The sequence below is a fragment of the Capsicum annuum genome, chromosome 1 (genome assembly GCF_002878395.1).
Source record: "Capsicum annuum cultivar UCD-10X-F1 chromosome 1, UCD10Xv1.1, whole genome shotgun sequence".
NCBI lineage: Eukaryota > Viridiplantae > Streptophyta > Magnoliopsida > Solanales > Solanaceae > Capsicum > Capsicum annuum.
Window position 1 is genome coordinate 51,462,554 of NC_061111.1, and position 19,267 is coordinate 51,481,820.

Below are 19,267 nucleotides of genomic sequence, written 5' to 3' on the forward strand. Positions count from 1 at the left end.
TGGTAAAAACAAGTATACTCTTCCCAGAATTGATGACTTGTTTGACCAACTTCAGGGTGCCAGTTATTTCTCTAAGATAGACCTCTGATACGGCTATCATCAGCTCAGAGTCAGAGAATGTAACATTCCAAAAATAGCTTTTTGTACTCGGTATGGTCACTTTGAATTCCTAGTCATGTCATTTTGCCTTACCAATTCCCCAACTACTTTCATGGACTTGATGAACCGTGTATTAAAGAAGTACTTAGACATGTTCGTCATAGTCTTTATAGATGATATCCTAGTCTATTCCTACAGTGAGCGAGATCATGCAGACCATCTCAGGATAGTACTTCAGACTCTCAGAGATCACCAGCTATTCACCAAATTTAGTAAGTGAAAATTTTGGCTAAGGTCATTAGCATTCTTTGGTCGTATTATTTACTGTGATGGAATTAGAGTTGATCCTTAAAAGACCAAAGTAGTAAGAAACTAGCCCAGACCTGTCTTTTCATCAGATATCAAAAGTTTCTTGGGTTTGGCTGGCTATTATCGATGGTTTGTTGAGGGATTTTCTTCTATTTCATCCGCTATGTCTATATTAACTCAGAAGAAAGTCAAGTTTCAGTGGTTAGATCCTTGCGAGAAATTTTTCAGGAGTTGAAGACTCGACTCACCTTAGCTCCAGTATTGTCTCTTCCAAATGGTCCAAATGGTTTCGTAGTGTATTGTGATGCATCTAGAGTTGGTTTGGGTTGTGTCCTCATGCAACATGGTAAGGTCATAGCCTACGCCTTCAGACAACTTAAGCCCTATGAGAGAAATTATCCTACTCATGAGCTTGAGTTAGCCGCCGTAGTCTTTGCCTTGAAGATTTGGAGGTATTATCTCTATGAAGTTCATGTATATATCTTCACAGATCATAAGAGTCTTCAGTATGTCTTCTCTCAGAAAGATCTCAATCTTCATCAGAAAAAGTGGTTAGAGCTTTTGAAAGATTATGACATGAGTGTCCTCTATTATCCGGGCAAGGCCAATATAGTGGCCGACACTCTCCGTGTACTGTCTATGGGTAGTGTTGCTTATTTGGATTACAATAATAAAAAGTTATCTCAGGAAGTACATTAGCTTACCAGACTAGTCATTTTCTTAGTTGATACAGATGAGGGTGATATATGGGTTTAGAGTAGTTTAGAATCATGTCTATTTTTTAAGGTGAAAGAAAATAAAGATAGAGATCCCAGCCTTGACAAGTTGAAAGAGTCAGTCCTGGATCAGAAAGTAGAGGCTTTCTCCCAAGAGGGAGATGGTGTCCTTCGTTATCAGGGTCGTCTCTGTGTTTTAGGTGTAGATGACTTAAGCCAGCAAATTCTTACAGAAGCGCATGGTGCATGCTACTCTATTCATCCAAGGGCCACAAAGATGTACCACAACTTGTGGGAAATCTATTGGTGGAGTGGGATGAAGAGAGACATTGCTCAGTTTGTGGCTTAGTGCTCTACATATCAGCAGGTTATGATAGTGCATCAGAATCTTAGCGGGTCCATGCAGGAGTTTAGTATTCCTACTTGGAAGTGGAAAGTTGTGAACAAAGACTTTGTGACGGGTTTGACTCAAAATCATCATCAGCATGATTTAGTCTGGGTCATTGTAGACAGAATGACCAAATCAGTTCATTTTCTTGCAGTTCATACCTCTTACTCAACCAAGGATTACGCCAAACTCTACATTAGGGAGTTGGTCAGATTGAACGGTGTTCTGTTATATATAATCTCAGACAGAGGTATTCATTTCACCTCTCACTTATGGAAAGCATTCTGAAAGGGTCTTGGTACCCAAGTTCATCTCAGTACATCCTTTCATCCTCGACAGATGGTCAAGAAAAAAGGACTATTCAGATGTTAGAAGATATGCTAAGGGTGTATGCAATTTATTTCAAGGAAAGTTGGGGTGACCACTTACTTTTGATTGAGTTTTCACACAATATCAGCAATCATTCCAGTATTCAGATGGCTCCACTCAAAGCTCTCTATGGTAGGAGATGTAGATCTCCAGTTGGTTGGTTCAAATTTAGTGAGGCCTCAGTTATAGGGCCTGACTTGGTATTCAACGCCTTAGAAAAAGTCCAGTTAATTAGAGAAAGACTTCGGGCTACTCAGAGCTGAAATAAGTCTTATGCAGATATTCGTAGAAAAGATATTGAGCTCCAGATTAATGACTATGTCTATGTAAAGATCTCTCCCATGAAGGGAGTGAAGCGGTTCGGCAAGAAAGTGAAACTTATTCCCTGATATATCGGTCCCTTCAAGATTCTTAATTGATTCGGAAAGGTAGCTTACAAGCTTGAATTGCCTTCAGATCTAGCCTCTGTTCATCCACTCTTTTATGTCTATTTGCTCGAGAGGTGCATAGGTTACCCATCAGTTGTAGTCCATATTCAGATCATTGATGTTCAGAACACTCTCTCTTATGAAAAGATTCCAGTTGAAATCTTTGACTATCAGACTCGTAGGTTGAGGAACAAAGATGTCCCTCTAATTAAGGTTCTTTGTCACAATCAGTCTATTGAGGGAACTACTTAAGAAGCAGAGGCAGACATGTGTACCAAGTATCCTCACCTCTTCTTCGCCAACTCAGATCAAGCTCAAGGTAATAGTTCTTCTAAAGCTTACTCAGTTTCATGTTCATCACAAACTTGGTATGCAGTTTCATGCTCATGTCCCCATTATAAAATTTATATCAAGTACCATTGCATATTCAGTCATGAACTCATGTATCAGTTCAGTCATGTAATTATACATCAAACATGCATTCTCATTGTGAGAAACTTAGTTCTTTAGAACACTTAGTCATGCATTCATGAATCAGTTACACATGCATCAGATATGCATGTTTAGTATTATATGTTCAACTTGTCAGTCATGTCGGTCATGAGATCATATTTCAGTTATTCATGTTTAGTATGTATGTCAGTTGTCTTTTCTCCCCTCTTAGTTAGTCTCATTCGAGGATGAATATTCTCAGGGGGGAGATATTGTAATACCCCATACTTTTCCTAGCTAATTTTATCTCAAGAATGTCTAGTATTAGCTTCTAAATTGAATCATGGTTATTCCATGAGTAATTTTCAAGATTTTCACTTTTTGTCATGTGGGAAATTCAATAAACTTTCCATCAATTAAGATTCTCACAAATCCGATAAACGAGTCAGAAGTTATGACTATTTCAAGTTTCTGTCATAAAACAACGCCATATTAGTCAGTGCCACGCTGCGCCACAAGAGGAAATGGCATTTGGAAAATTACAGTAGGGGTCCACGATTATGGCGCATCGCGCCAGGGCCCAAATTTAGAATTTTTCTTTTTCAGTGTCTTAGCGCGATTCCCTTCGCGCCATGCCAAAGTTCTAGGTTGTAAAAGAAAGGGCAACATGATGGATCTATGTCGCTCTATCCCTCAATTTCCCAAATGTCAAATTCTAGTGATACAGCTCGATAGCGCCGTATCACGCCAAGGGTTCAGTTTGGGTAAATTTTACTAAAATTAAATGACACATCTAGGGTTAAAAGGGTCAACTTCCCACCCCTATTTAAGCCCTTTAACACGTGATTCAGCCACTTTTAACCCCAAATATACTATCTTCTCTCAAAAACCCCTCAAGAACAAGCTAGGGTTTTCATAGAAGATCTAATTCCAAGAAAGTTTCACCATTAATATTCATGAAATCACGAACTAAGGTATGCATAGTGTTTATTCATGGACTTCTTTCGTCCATGAAGTCCAAGACTCCCTTTTCTTACTTTAAGTTATGGATTTTCTTTATGATTTCATGATTGGGTATTTTTTGTTCATGTTGATAATTGTGAAATTGAATTCTACTCCATGTTGGGTGATAATTTCTATGTGAGCTTAATTATTATAGATATAGATTTATGCAAACTATGACTAAAACCTTTAATGATGAAATTAGAATGTGACCATAATGTTTAATTATTGTACAATGATATTTACATATACCATGCCTACAATATGTTTGATTTAATAGCTAAATGAAGGAAAAGTGCCTAACTAGCATGTTGTTATGAAATCCCCATGTATGTACAAGCTTATGCCTATCACATATTTGATGAAATGCTTCAGTAAATGAATTATGGTGATTATTATGTATTCAAGCAAGTCATATTTTGTCAGTTTCCCTCTATCGAGTCCTGGGGGTACTTGTACCCAAAATATTAGCTGTGTGCCTAGAGCCATGTCATGTTTTCATGATATTATCAGTCAAACTATGAATGCTTAGACTTCAAACAATCTTATGACTCAGGAAATCTCCATGATCTCATGAACTCTATCAGTTATAAGATATAAGTAGTATTCCGTCAGTCAACGAAATTTAGTAACTCAGCCCATGTTTAGTTTAGTAAACTATGTTTAGTGTCTTCAGATGGGAGAACAAATTAGCATCGAGTGAACCTAAGGATGGGGACGCACACTATCCAATAAGGTTGTGATCTTTAGAAGTCATACTTACATTCCAGAACTATGTAGTCAACATAGGTTAAGACATCAACACTGTCCGATCAGGGTTGATGAGGTGGACAAACACTGTCAGATAAGGGCCCTACCATTCTCGTATAGGGGAAACTATCAGAAGGGGGTTGCCCATAGCTTGTCTTTATTAGTGGCGCGGTATTGAAACCCTTCAAATTGGGGTTACAAATTGGAGCCCAACTCAGCCATAATGGCGTATCAGGGGTATGTCGGTTAGTAACTACTTCCTACCGTTTCATGTTATAGAATCAAGACTGTCAGACACAGTCAATCAGTCTTAGTATTAGAACTCAGATAGTTTTTCAACTTTCAGATTTCAGGACTGTCAAATACAGTCAACTCAGATACAGTATGGAACTCAAATAGTTCCATCAAATTTAGGACTGTCAGATACAGTCACTCATGTTATCAGTTATATTTAGATTCAATAATCATGTTATCACAGTATTAGTGTCAGTTGTTATGACTAATGTATGTATTCTCATGCTCATGATAGTTATTCAGGTATTATTATTATTTATGCATATGAATCCCATGTATTCATCCTACCTCACAAGCATACCAGTACATTCAAAGCACTGACGCATTTGCGATATGGTGTCTTATATCGTAGGTTCAAAGAAACGAGCTCTAGAGCAACAATAGATTCTAAATATCCGCATGTAAGTTTGAACTGAGTCCTCATCTTGCGAGGACATAATTATTTCCCTATTATCTCATTAATTGGTTTATTAGTTGGAGTTAGTTGGGGATATGTCCCATCAACTTCTTACTCAGACAGTTCAGTCAGTTAAAGGCTTTCTAGACTATCATGTTTTAGAATTTAGTTTGTTCAATTTTATTTTGGGTATTTTATTACCCCACACAAATGTTATATCATTCATATCATGTTCAATATTAAACCTTATGGCCTTTCAGTTCATGTTTCTGCACTATAAAGTATTCTATGCAGTAAACAGGTACATATATCAATAATGGGTTAGCTTGTGGTCCTTTGGAGTCATGAGCACCGTGTAGCTTTCTGGGTACCATATTCGGGGCGTTACAACTAAGTTATCTCATATTATTGATCTAGTTATTACTTTATGTCCTGCTATCCTATCCTATTCATTTAGATAGTTATTACTCATGCACATGAAATCATGCATATTAGCCTACCTTATTGAGCATACCAGTACATTCAGAGTACTAATTGCATACTCATTTCTTGCGCTATAATGTTTCATATCATAGGTTCAAATGCTCAGGTTCTCGATCGTACCTAGTTATCCCATCGCACTAGTAGAAACAGCAGTTGTGAGTCCTCATGTTTCGAGGACTAGTTGTGTTATTTTAGTTTTCCAGTTTTAGCAGACATTTAGATTTAGGTGGGGCCTTGTCCCATCAACTCCTCAGTTATTCAGTTAGAGGCTTTCAGACTAGTGCAGATAGTTAGTCAGTTTTCAGTATATTTTCAGATGTTAACATCATATTTCAATATTGATTACAGTTCTTAAGACCTTTTGGTGTTTCGGTTATATTCTGCATATTTTTTCTTTGAGATTTTATTCGGTGCTCACAACAGGTACCAGTCATGGGTTAGCCTGTGGTCTTTCATGATCGTAAGTACCGTATGGTGACCAGGGTGTATTGATGGGGCTTTACAAATGTGGTATCAGAGCCTAAGGTTTTAAACTGTCCTAGGAAGTTTGAAAGCTATGTGAAGTAGAGTCTTATGCATGTGTGTGAAGCATGCCACACTTATGGACAGGAGACTATGAAGAGTTTTAGGAAAAGTTTCCCTTATTTCATATCTTAGATCATGCTATAGAAAGGTCCTCTAAAAAGTTATAAAGATTTTTATTTTTTATCTATCCATGCCAGCCATACCTAGTTTTCAAGGTAACAGAAACAACCAAGCTTAAATCCCTACAGATAGAGCTTTTCAGACAGTCCCCGCAGACAGTTATAGGATTGCTGTAGGATCAAATGTATCCCATCAGTTTTGTTATGTTCCAAAGTTTTAAAGATTTCATTCATGATCATGAAAACTCATGTGCTAATCCAAAGTAAGTTGTGGCCTCAGATCCCTTCTCAGTATTCTAGGATATCATATGATCTAGAGTTAAAATCATAAAACCAGGAGTTTAGCAATAGTAGTGAAGTTGGGATAGTGTTATCTGAATTTGAACAGATTATATTTCATGGGGCTAGTTGTATGAAATGTGAATTAGTAGACATGAAGTAGTGTATGCAAAATCTTAAGTTTGTTGATTTGAAATGTATGTTGTGGATGTGATATTTGTAGGCTATGATAAAAGTAGTATGGTTATTAATTATTTGGGGATATCCATATTATGGGTAGAATCTAAGTTTGAGTCTTTGAAGGTTGAGCTAATAGAAAGAAAAGTTGAAAATTCTAAGTTAGCCAGTGTTTAAGATATTGTATGATGAATATTGGGGCTATAGAAAGTTAAGTATTCTATCTCAGAAGAAAGTAATAGAAGCGGGTTTTACACTATAAGGTGTAGTTTGTCAAGGTAAGTTCATCATTTATGCATATTATAATACCCCATATTCTAAGGTAAAGTGGTGATAGTTCAGTTTAGAGTTATTGATTAAGTGGTTCACAAATTTAGAATGATGACTTTAAGCTAAGGGGGGATGATAGAACAGGTAACCAAGTTCGGCTTTCAGATTTTAGTAGTAATGTCAGTATGTGTAGAAAAGTAGTAGGAGAGGATAATGCCTAACCCATTCTTTTTTCAGTGCAAGGTTTCTCAGTAATCAAGATATCTACTCATTCCTTACATATCAGCCCTATGATCAAAGCTCATATTCGTGCACTTTATAGAAAATCAGGTACTCTTCTAGTTCCTTGTAAAAGGATTTCCAGTTCACCCAGCATATGTTCAGTTCCAGTACTCATGCTACACTCCTAATGATCAGCAAAATTTAGATTTATGTCATGTACTTTCTCAGTTTAGATCTCTTGGTCAATATGTGATGTTGATATTCTATCCTCAGGCCTCTTTTAAGTGTCAAGTTTTATATAGTGTTCATTCATGGTTTAAGTCCTCATGTTTTACCCTTTCAGTGACCTCTCCTTATGAAATGATATAGTGATGAGCAATTGCTTAGATGGGAGAGAGTAAATGTTTCATGTTAAAGAAAGATTGTTTCATGCTTGTTTTACTCGAGGCTGTAGTTATAAAGATAGGCTTGAATGTCATATTGGTGTGTAAGTGGATAAATGCATTATGCATTAGTGAATGACTAGTAAAAGGTTGTATTTAGTTGTTGAAGGGGAAATCAGAATTTTTCATAAGATCAGAAGTTGTGAAACTATAGAGTGTATTGAATTCATGACTCAGACTAATATTACAGTGTTATGTGTGCATTTTATTTATTTGAGTAGGATTGAACAAAGTGGGGGAATTTAGTCCAGCTCAGACCTCAGTAGATAGAGTTATCAGTGACCATGTGAATATTTTCAGTAGTCTCAGTTATTGTTCAGTATTAAGGTGTAAGGTATAGTTGAAAGAGTATTCGAGGAGTATGTCTAAGTTTGAAAGTTAGTAGTTGTAGTGCATAAGGCTTAGTAGCTCTATCCTAGCTAATTTTTTATAGGTTTGTGTTTCATATTACAGAATTTTATCCAAGTGTGATTTCTTATTCAGAATGCCAAGATTCTTTGCTCCCTAAGTCATTAGAACTTCATAAAAAGTGTGTCGAAGAAATACTCCAGTTAAGTATATGCTTTCAGTATGAGTTATTTTTTATAGCTAGTAATCCAAATTAAGTTCCTATGGTTTTACCATCTTCCGATCTAGTCTTACTAAGTGAAGTTCATGAATATGTCCCTTGCAAGAGATAGTTTGTTCGAATCCATCTGGATTATGAATCCAGTTCAACTCACACATTATGCATCAGTTTTAGATTCCAGATATTTAGTCATGATTCAGTTCCTAAGAGTACTATGCATCATCTCAGTCTTTTCTTAGTAATTCAGCCAACTCAATATCATTTGGGGGATAAACTATCCCAAGGGGGAGATATTATAGTACCTCGATTTTTTATGTCCTAATCTCTCATCTTTTATTCATGAAAACTAGATCTAGCCTGAGGTAATAGTTATTCATAAGTTGACTCTCGTTTCTATCTCAGCCTTATAACCATTCTCATTTAAGTGTATGTATCCACGAGACCAGTTCAGTTCAGGTATCATACCCAGACTCAATTATGCAATCACGTTCAGATTCATGTATGTTCAAGTTCAGTATATGCTCTCAGTTACCTTAGTATAGTACTCTCCGTGTATCCAGCCTCATTCGAGGATGAATGTTCCCAAGGGGGAGATATTGTAACACCCCACATTTTCGTGCTAGAATTCAACCCGTTGTTCCTTAGTATACAGACCCAGACCCAATGATTTTATGTATAAATATGTGTGATGATCAATACTATAGTTTGAAAATTTTCTTTTATATCAGTCGTGGTCATTAAAATCTCCAAACTCAAAGAGGAGTTGAGAACACTTCTACTGATTAAGTTTTAGCAAACATTTCATCTTGGGTCAATTTTCAATGACCATTACTCCTTGTACATAATTATTTACGTGGACTACTATATATCAAAAGAAAGATCTTTAAATCTTATTTCCAATGCATTTGGTTTTACCTTAATCCGATATTGGATAGAAAAGTTAAATCCATTTTAATCCAGCATGCCAGCCTGTCAACAAAGTGACGACCTGAGCTGACGGGCCGTCACCTATGTGACGACTTATCTTACCAAGTCATTAGCCTTAGGCATAAAATAATCAATTCTAGCTTCTAAGTTATGACCTGGGGTGATGGGCCATCACCTAAGTGACGACTTATCAACCCAATTTATCACCCATGAAATTCAGCAATCACCATGCAGATTGGGAGGAGTATTTTTGTCATTTCCCTCTCCTCCCATGACTTAAATCATTAAAAATATGTTCATGGCCATCATAAATCAGTTTTAAAAACCCTTAATCCTCTCCACTCTCAAGAACAAGATTAGGGTTTCTTCTTACGGTAATCTCCTAAGAATTTCAAGACTCCATTACACTCTTTACAAGATTATCAAGAATTTAAGGTTCCTAATCCAAGAACGTTCAACAAAAGTCAATTTCCTTTCAAGATTAAATCTTTATGGTATGTTAGATGTTCAACCATGGACCCTTCTCATCCATGGATTCCAAGAATCCATTTTTAAGATTTAAATCATGAGTTTACATCTTTACAATAAACTCTGTATGAATCCTTATGGTTTTCGATTATACATGATGTTTACAAGGAGTTGCTGAAATTAAACTTTAAACGTTAGATTGATGATGTTTTTATGTAAATCCCCAAATTATGGTTTAGTATCATAGCCATGTGATTATCATATGTTTTAAACTATTCCCATGCTTAAGTCATGCATTGCAAGTGTTTGATGAAATACCTCAAAGAATGAGTTTTGAAAATTGTGTACATGTCATGTCCTCAATGTTTTATGATTTTGCTATTTTTGCTATCGAGTACTAGGGGTTTGAATACCCAAAATTTAGCTATTTTACTTAGTTTTTAGTACCTACAGAATGATTTAAGAATATACCATGAGCATTATCAGTTTCGCCGTTATCATAATCAGTTAAACTTAGATCAGTTCAAATTTCAGTATCCTTCATTTGGGAGTAGGATTTAGCACCAAGCCAATGCAGGGATGGAGGCTTCCCCATCAGTTAGGCAAAATCATTAGTAGAAGTACCTATGTTTATAGCCAGAGTAGGATGAGGATTCACCCGTCAGATTAGGCTTGACTACCTCCTAGGGGTCACCCGTCAGATTAGTCCTGACTCTTCCCAGGCGTCACCCGTCAGTTTAGGCTTGACATCCTTGTCTAAAGTATTCTTCTTGAAACCCTACTGACTCAATAAGGAACCAAACTTCTTATACCACTGGATGGGATCTTATTTCAAACAATACAATCTCTTCTTCAATTTGCAAACATAATTCTCTTTTTCCTTGACTTCAAAACCTTCGTGTTGCTCCATAAATTTCTTTATCTAAGTCACTACGGAGAAAAGAAATTTTAACATCCATTTGCTCAACCTTCAAATCTTGACTTGCATCTAAGACTAGAACCACACGAATGCATGACATCTTCACAACTGGAGAGAATATCTCATCAAAATAAACTCCTTTTTCTGGTTAAATCCCTTCACAACCAATCTAGCATTGTACCGTGGAACTAGATTACCATCTTTATGTTTCACTAAAAAACCCACCTATTTTTCAATGCTTTTCTGTCTTTAGGTAGATTAATCAAATTAAAGGTATTATTATCATGCAAAGACTTAATCCCATCATCAATAGCCAAAAATCACTTTTATTTTTCTTCATTTTCCATGACCTCATCAAGACTCTCGGGTTCTACCCATCAATTAAGAGTACATACTCATTGGGAGAATAATGAGATAAATGTATTCTCTCTTTAGTATATCTTCTAAGAGAACTCTCTGTAGCATCAACAACTGATTGTTGATCATCCATAACAACTTACACTAGAGAATCCACAACATCATACTGGTCATTCTAATCATGATCATCATCTTCTTATCAACTTGATTTTCATCATCATGAAGATTTTCTTCAAGAGCAGTAGTAAAGGGAACTAGATCAACATCAACTAGGCTTTCACTACTGCGAGAATCAACCTTCTCAGCTTTGTGAAAATCTCCAATTGTTTGGTCTGTAAATAACACATCATAGCATCTTCTAACAAGTTTATCCTCAACTATATCATAGAAACAATAGCCAAATTCATCTTTATCATATCCAATGAAGACATACTGCCTAGTTTTAACATCCAACTTTGACCTTTCATCCTAAGGAATATGCACAATGGCTTTACACCCAAAGACTCTAAGGTGACTATAATAAAAATGCTTAGTGGACCAAACTCTGTAGGGACATCACCATACAAAGAATCGTAAGAGATAAATTGATAACAAATGCAGCAGTATTAAGTGCTTCTGCCCAAAAAGAATCTGGCAGCTTAACATCTAAAAGCATACATCTAACCTTCTCAACTAAAGTTTTGTTCAGTCTCTCTACTAAACTGTAACAACCCGAGACTACCCCCTAGTCGTCACAAGATGCTTACGACCCCGGAGGACGATAAGCTAACCTATGCCTGATATCTGCTGTGAGTACTGAATAATAATACTATAATTAATGCAAAAAATGGGCTGAAATGACATAAGGTTCAAAACATCTGAAATACTGATAAATAATAATATCTGATAAAAAATGAACACTATCTTAAAACTAATCTGAAAAGCCTCTACCTGAATGTGTCTGAAAGTTGAGTTGATGGGACAGTCCCCTAACTAACTCTATCTACTAAACTAATACATCTACTAAAAATATGAAATAGTATAATATCCTCGAATGATTAGGACTCACTGCTAAATCTACTGCTACTGGCTGAACTTGAATCTACTATGCGTGATTGGAAACCTAAGCGTCCAAACCTATGATATGAAACATCATAGCACAGAAAAGTATGTGTCAGTACGTAAGAATGTACTAGTATGCTAGATGAGGTAAGGATGAATGCAAGGGTTCATATGCATGAGGATATAACTGACTAAATGAGAATAACTGAACATGAGAGTACGTGGAGAATCTGAGAATACTATAAATACTGAGAATGTAATCTGTGCATATACATATACATATATGTAAATTGTAAATGAGTTTTTCTTATGCTAAGTATTGTATTCTGATAACTGATTAACTGATACTAATCGACTGTATCTGACAGTCCTGATTCTATAAAGTTAAGTTGAGTTTTGAACTGAAGACTATAACTGAGACTGAAACTGTAAGAGGTAATCAACTAACTGACATACCCAAAATCTGAACTGATAGGGGTCCAACCTATAATCCCAGTTAGAAGGGTGCTAATACCGTGCCATGGGTACTAATACTAGAAAACTAGGATGCCAAGCCTAACTGACGGTGACACCTGGGAGGAGCCAAGCCTAATCTGACTGGTGACCCCTGGGAGGTAGTCAAGCCTAGTCTGATGGGTGACTCCTTATACCACATTGAATATGCAGTTCTGGAGTATAGGGGTTGCTACTAATGACTCTGTCTATCTAACGAGGAAGCCATCATCCCTGCTCTCGCTCAGTGCTGAATCCTACTCCCAACTAAAAGACAGTGAACTGAGTATACTGGACTGGACTAGACTAAGACTGAGTTTACTGAGTTTTCCTAAGTTTTGTTGTTAACTAAGTTCTATAGAGTTCTATAATTGACTGAAGGTAATGATCGTGACATGAATGATACCATTCTATAACTGACACTGGCTCTAGGTAAACAACGAAATTGTCGGGTATTAAATACCCTCAGGACTTGATAGAATGAAAAGTAAAGCAAAGAATAATCTTGAATAATATAACAATGTTCACTTGGTCATAATTCATTCATAGAGACTTTTCATCAAACACTTGTAATGCATTAACTTGTAAATAAATGGGATGACATAATAAGATGTCATGCCTTCACTAGTCAATTCACATAAGCATCTTATCAAACACTTGTAGGTCATAAGCTTGTACATGATTAAGATCTCATAATAACATCTCATAATTCCTCTATTTACTTCACATATGTATTTTAGCAAATACTTGGGGAGCATGAGTATTTCACATGATAATGGTCATCACATAAACATCATGAAGACAATACTTAATTGGAAATCCAAGGGTTTGGCATGTAATTCATATAATTATCCCTAAATACTATTCTATTTTACATAAATATTGTCATAATCATGGATTGTAAACTAAATCAACATCATAGATGCATTAATCACTTTATAAATTTAAGGGTCTATCAAGATAATCACATATTTGTTATACATGCTACTTAATTTCATGAAACTTGCATTTAAATCATGGATTGGAACCCAACAAATATTATAAACATGAATTCAATCTAATTCAAACAAGAAAATCATAAATACATCATCTTTGTACTTTAAAAAGGATTCTTGAACTTCATGGGTGAAAGGGACTCGTGAATCAGCATCTAACATACATTAATTTGTGAGATTCTTGAAGTTCTTGAAGGATTTCTTGAGCTTTACCTTAATTTCTTGAACTAGGATTTTGTCCTTTGAGAGAGAATGGCTTGCTTCTTGAGAAAATAGTGAATTAATGAGCAATTTGTGCTCATTTAAGGTTTTATTGCATGTTTAGGCTGATTGGGGATGAGGGAAAAAGACCTTAGTTCCCCCAAAATTAAAACTCAGAACTGACTGAAAATCCCAAATTTGTACGCTGATGCAATGTGGCACTATCACATCGTGTCACTAGAAACTAATGATAGGGAACTGGGCGGATAGCGTGACGCGGTTCCATCACGGTGCCTCATTGGTTGCGAATTTTCCCTTTGGCGCGATTGCCATGATTCCGGAGTCACACTGGAAAGTGACAATTGGGAAAAAGGCTAGTGATGCAATGCGGTGGTATCACGTTGTCTCAGTAGAAAATGACAAATGCCATTTGGACTGTCTCCGCGATGCGTTGGAGTACCAAATAGTACACTGTCTTACTAAAATGGCTCTAACTCTTTGCTCGGGTTTCAAATTTTGGCGAATTTGGTATTGATGTAAAGCTTACTCAACTTCTCACACAATAAAAAGTCAAAATCTTTAAAATTCTACTTGTATAAAAGTGTATTCATCTTTAAAAAAAGTCTTTAACATTCTAGGGATAAATTTTAAGCTAAGAAAAAGCATAGGGTGTTACATAAACCATTTAACTGAGGAGTTTTTGGAGGAGTTTTCTTATGACGAATACCCTATACTCTATAATATTTATCAAAATGACCAATATACTCACCACTATTATCTGATCGGATGCGTTACAATCTCTTCCCCACCTTCCTCTCAACCAAGTCCTAAAAATCCTTGAATACATCAAGTACTTGATCCTTGGACTTCAAAGGAAATACCCAGAGCTTAAAGAGGATGATCATCAATAAAAGTCACAAAGTAAAGTGCACCACCATGAGACTTTACATTAAAGGACTACACAAATCAAAATGTACCAACTCCATCAAATCAAGCTTTCCTGAAGGCGGATGACTGAAAAAAAACTATTTTCTGTTTACCGGCTAAGCAATGAACAGACTTCTTCAACTTTTCTTGTTTCACTCCAGAAAGCATATTTTCTTAGCCAAACTATCAATACCCTTCATAACTCTGATGAAGTATTATTCTTCACAAAGTTTACTGAGCCTCTAGAAGTGGAGCCCTGGAATATGCATAAGTTAGATAACTTGTCACCTTGAGCCACAATCATCGAACCTTTAGTAAGCTTCCATTAGCAGCACCAAGGGTATTAAAACAACCCTTATCATCAAGGTTCCCTGCAAAAATCAAATTCAAGCGAACATCTGAAGCATGCTTGACATTTTTGAGGACTAGTTTGGAACTATTCTTTCTTTCCAAACAAATAGTGCCAATGCCAAGTACTTCAACTTCATCATTATTGCCCATTTTCAACATTCCAAAATTATCTAAAGAATAAGAAGAAAATAATTCTTTCTTTAGCGTAACATGAGAAATAGCACCAGAATTTACAAACCAGCTAGGCTCATCACGAACAAAATTAATGGCATTCTCGCCACAAGCAATGAAAAGATCATCATTAGCAATGGCAACAACAAAATTTTCATTATTGCCTTCTACCTTTTGTGGTCTTATATCTCGCTCATGATTGTAACAATATTTATTGATGTCTCTTTTTGTTTCAATAGTCACACGTAAAATTCTTAAATTTGGACCTCGATTTGGTTCTACTTTTATTTCTATCATTCTGGCATCTAGAATTATTTCTCCCTCTCTCTTCAATAACTAAATTATCAGTACGAAGATGAATAAGACGATACTTGAAATCTTCTTCTTAACTCTTCATTTAAGACACCTGTAACACCCCATGGCATTCTTGACTTAATACCTCACTTAGTGGCTTGCTTAAAGAGTTAACCATCTGAACATTTTCTAAGTTTTAAAAGGAGTTAGCCATAGTTTAAGCTCTTAAACATTAAATGATTTCTAAATTTATCTTTTTAACTCTGAGACATGGATTTTTAAGTTGATTCATGTTTAGGAGTGTAAAGAGGTGGTCTCGGAGAAGTTTTAGATTTTTCAAATAATATCAGAGGCCCGTTTTGTCAAGTAAAATAGAAGCCCAACTCAATCTAGATATGTCACGTTGCTAATTGCGTCGGGTGCCCAGTTCGTGATTTTTTAATTTCTGTCTCTAGGAGGGCATTTCAAACCTTTCCCTCATCATATCTCAGCCATAACAGGAAATTAAAATGTCTGTAGGGCATATTATTACAAAAACTACTAAAATTCCTTCAAAATAAAACCCTAACTTCCCTCCCAAAGATCAAAGATTCATCTTCTAAGTCAAGATTATAAAGAAAGTTTCAAGATTAGGGTTCCATTCTTCAAACCAAGGAACTTAAAGTATGTGGGACTACTTTAAAAATATTGGGCATAATTTTAAATGTTTTATCAAGATTAAAGATCCCTAATTATGTTTTATAATGAAGTATTTAATATTGTTTTCGAAAATTATGCATCATGGGATTGTTTTGATGAAATTATATGTTGTCTTGAATCACTTTTTCATGTAAATTAAATTATAACTCTCTCTCTCTCTCTCTCCCTCTCTCTCTCTCTCTCTATATATATATATAAAATTTTGTGTATTTTGTAAGATTGATTAAGAGAATGAGTATGAATTCCCTCTCTTATTGCGAACTAAAGTTTATACGTTCAATGTGAATGATTTGGAAAGCATGCATTAAGGTTCGAAAGTGATCTTCCTAATATCATGGTGTTTGACATAGTTTATGTATGATGAGAGGGAGTATCTTTCTATAACTACATTCTTACTTTAAAGGTAAAAAATTGCATGTAATTGAAAAAATTGACATGACCACCATATGTTTTGAATCTTGCAAAAAGAGGATAAATGCCTATATTTTCTTGAGATTTCAAAGTGATGACTCTATTGTGATGTTATGAATCTTAGTGGTCATGTGCATGTTTTAAATATGATGGGCTGTGAATTTGATATGATATTGACTTGCAAGTCAGGGTATGACGATACCTAGTGGTGGCATGCCCTTAGTAGAAAAAGTATTGATCATTTTACAAGTATAAAACATGATTTCACAGAACTAAAATTTGGGCTTAAGAAAGCTAATTGGGTACCCTAAGAAGGAGTTTGAGTGTAAGGGCTCATCATTTGAAATCATAGGTACCAATATGGGAAAATGTGGACGTTATGTAAGGCTGATGCCATGGTGTACCTATAAGAGGGTATAACAACTTATTAAAACTCCAATTATTACGGCACACTTGGATTGGAGACTTGGCCACCAAGTCAAGGGCGGATTCCCTATAGCCCATGGAATTATAGAATGTAGGGTATAACTATTAGCTCAGAAGAGTAACAAAGTGTTGAGTCATGATTGTAAAAAAGTTTTTAAAGCTCTAAATTATGCCCATGTGTTTTATTTAACTTATGTGTAATCTTTCATGAAATTCTCTAATCTATTTGGGTTAAAAATATGTTATTTTGGGTTGTTTCACATACCAGTACATTTGTATTTACCCCCTATATTTCAGGATCTAAGGCACAGTCCCAGGGTCCCACTCAACAGTAGACTTTTGTGTCAGAAGTTGTAGTTGTTGAGCCTGCTCTAGTCCAGAAGGCCTGGTCATTAAACTTATTTATTTCTTTTGTTTTACAGTCTGACTGGAAGCCTTGTCCCAATTCTTAACAAGATGATGGAATTGATGTATTAGAGATTTCGCAGACTGATGTTAGATCCTGTTAGAGATTTATGGATTTCGTTCCAAATTTGTTTAATTGAATTATAATATTGACCATGATTCTGTATTGTTGTGTATTTCCACATTTCCTTTTATAGTATATGAATATGCACATGATTGTGAAATAGTGAAGGGCCCTTGTGTAACGCCACAAAATCTTATCCCAAGACGTCACATGATGCTCAAGACAACGAGTAGCCTTAAGCTAAACTAGTCTACCTTCTACTAGGTATAAATCTCATAATCAAGGTAATATAAACATAAAGGTCATACTGAATACGGAAAATATCTAAAATAACTAAGAATAATCTGAAAGAAATGTATGAAAATCAAATACTGTAAGTCTGAATCAAATCTAATAGTTTGACAAGCCTCTACTACTAATACTAGAGAGTCACTGGGATAGAACCTCAGCTAACTCAAACAGTCTGAAAAGAATACTGAATCATATAAAACTACTATACTGTAGAATCTAATTGAATAAGTCCCCAAACTATGAGGATTCACCAACTATGAATGTAGATAAAGATGCTCAAACTACTCATGTTACTGATGCTGAGCACCTGAACCTACATTATGAGACAAAGTAGCACATAGACGTATATATGGATCAGTACTTTGAGGATGTACTAAGTATATGGGGTGAAATGCATAAGTAAAACATCATCTCATCATCATAATTTATAAAACAAATGCATGCTAAATTTAAATAACCCATACAAGCTGGAATATCTATAATACGAAAATCTGTAATCATGAATAACAAATCATACTAGAAAATCTAGTGAGTCATAACATTAAGTTCTAAAATCTGTGCTTGTATTATCTCTTTAAATCATACTGTCTATGTGTAGAGAGGACTCACTCTAAATTCTACAATCTAAAAGATAAAGTCTGTAGCTAATATCTTTCAATAAATCACAATCTAAGTAAACTTTGTTAGCCTTTACACTTTGTTTTCTAAAAGCTTTTCTTACTAGCAGGGAAATACTCAAACCTATTTATTTACTTTTACTAGAAGGGAGGTTCTCTTAATCGACATAAAACATTCAATCTACATGGAGTCCAACGTCTCGTCCTCCTAAGGAAGAAACCTCACATTGGGGAGAGGTGTCATACTCTTGCCAAGGAGTATAATCTCAGTTTAAGTGATCACTATCTCAGCCCACTATGGGCATTTTATTCTCAATTCTACAGTGGAACGTAGTTCTAAGGTATGAGACCTTGGAATCATTCCCAACTCGGTGCTAAATACTACTCCCTCTAATTTACTACGCTCATCTTATTGCAAATCCACATTAAAACTAGCATAGGGGCTTATTATAAAACCAGTTATGTACTTCTCTGAATCAATCTATAAATGAAGCTATTTTGCTTTTTGTAATCTGTAATAAATCTATAAAGTAGATTCCAAAATTTATCTGGTGATTGAAAGATCAAAGCTTTACTTAAAATCTGTAAATTATCTGATAATAGGATGCTTAAAGAATCAACTTTCTTGAAATAATAATATTTTAAATCTTGGGGAAATAACCCATGCTTCAATCGCATGTCAACAAATCATAATAATCATGCTTGATATTGAAAACAATGATAGTTAATCTCAAAATTTGTAAATTACTGCAATAGGCATGAAAAATATGAAAATAGACATACAATTCAACTTCTAAAACACTTGAAATCTCAAAATCTTGCAAAGATTAATAATGGGTAGGAATCCTAATTCTGATCTTATGAATAATCATTCAAAATCATATGAATTTTAAATATAAGCTTGGTTTTTGGCACCAGGATGGAAGAAAATCCTTGTTCAT

At 35.4% G+C, this 19,267-nt stretch overlaps 1 long non-coding RNA gene across 2 annotated transcripts in view; it reads left to right on the plus strand.

Moving 5' to 3' along the window:
- Positions 1 to 17,938, plus strand: part of LOC107854691 — a 58,657-nt gene extending 40,719 nt beyond the window's left edge. The window contains exon 4 of one of the 2 annotated variants that reach the window (XR_007057659.1): positions 17,372 to 17,938. This is a non-coding gene — a long non-coding RNA (uncharacterized LOC107854691). Of the gene's footprint in view, positions 1 to 5,139; positions 6,696 to 17,371 lie in introns of those variants that run through there. The other variant, XR_007057648.1, reaches the window with a different exon arrangement.
- The last annotated feature ends 1,329 nt before the right edge of the window (positions 17,939 to 19,267 follow it).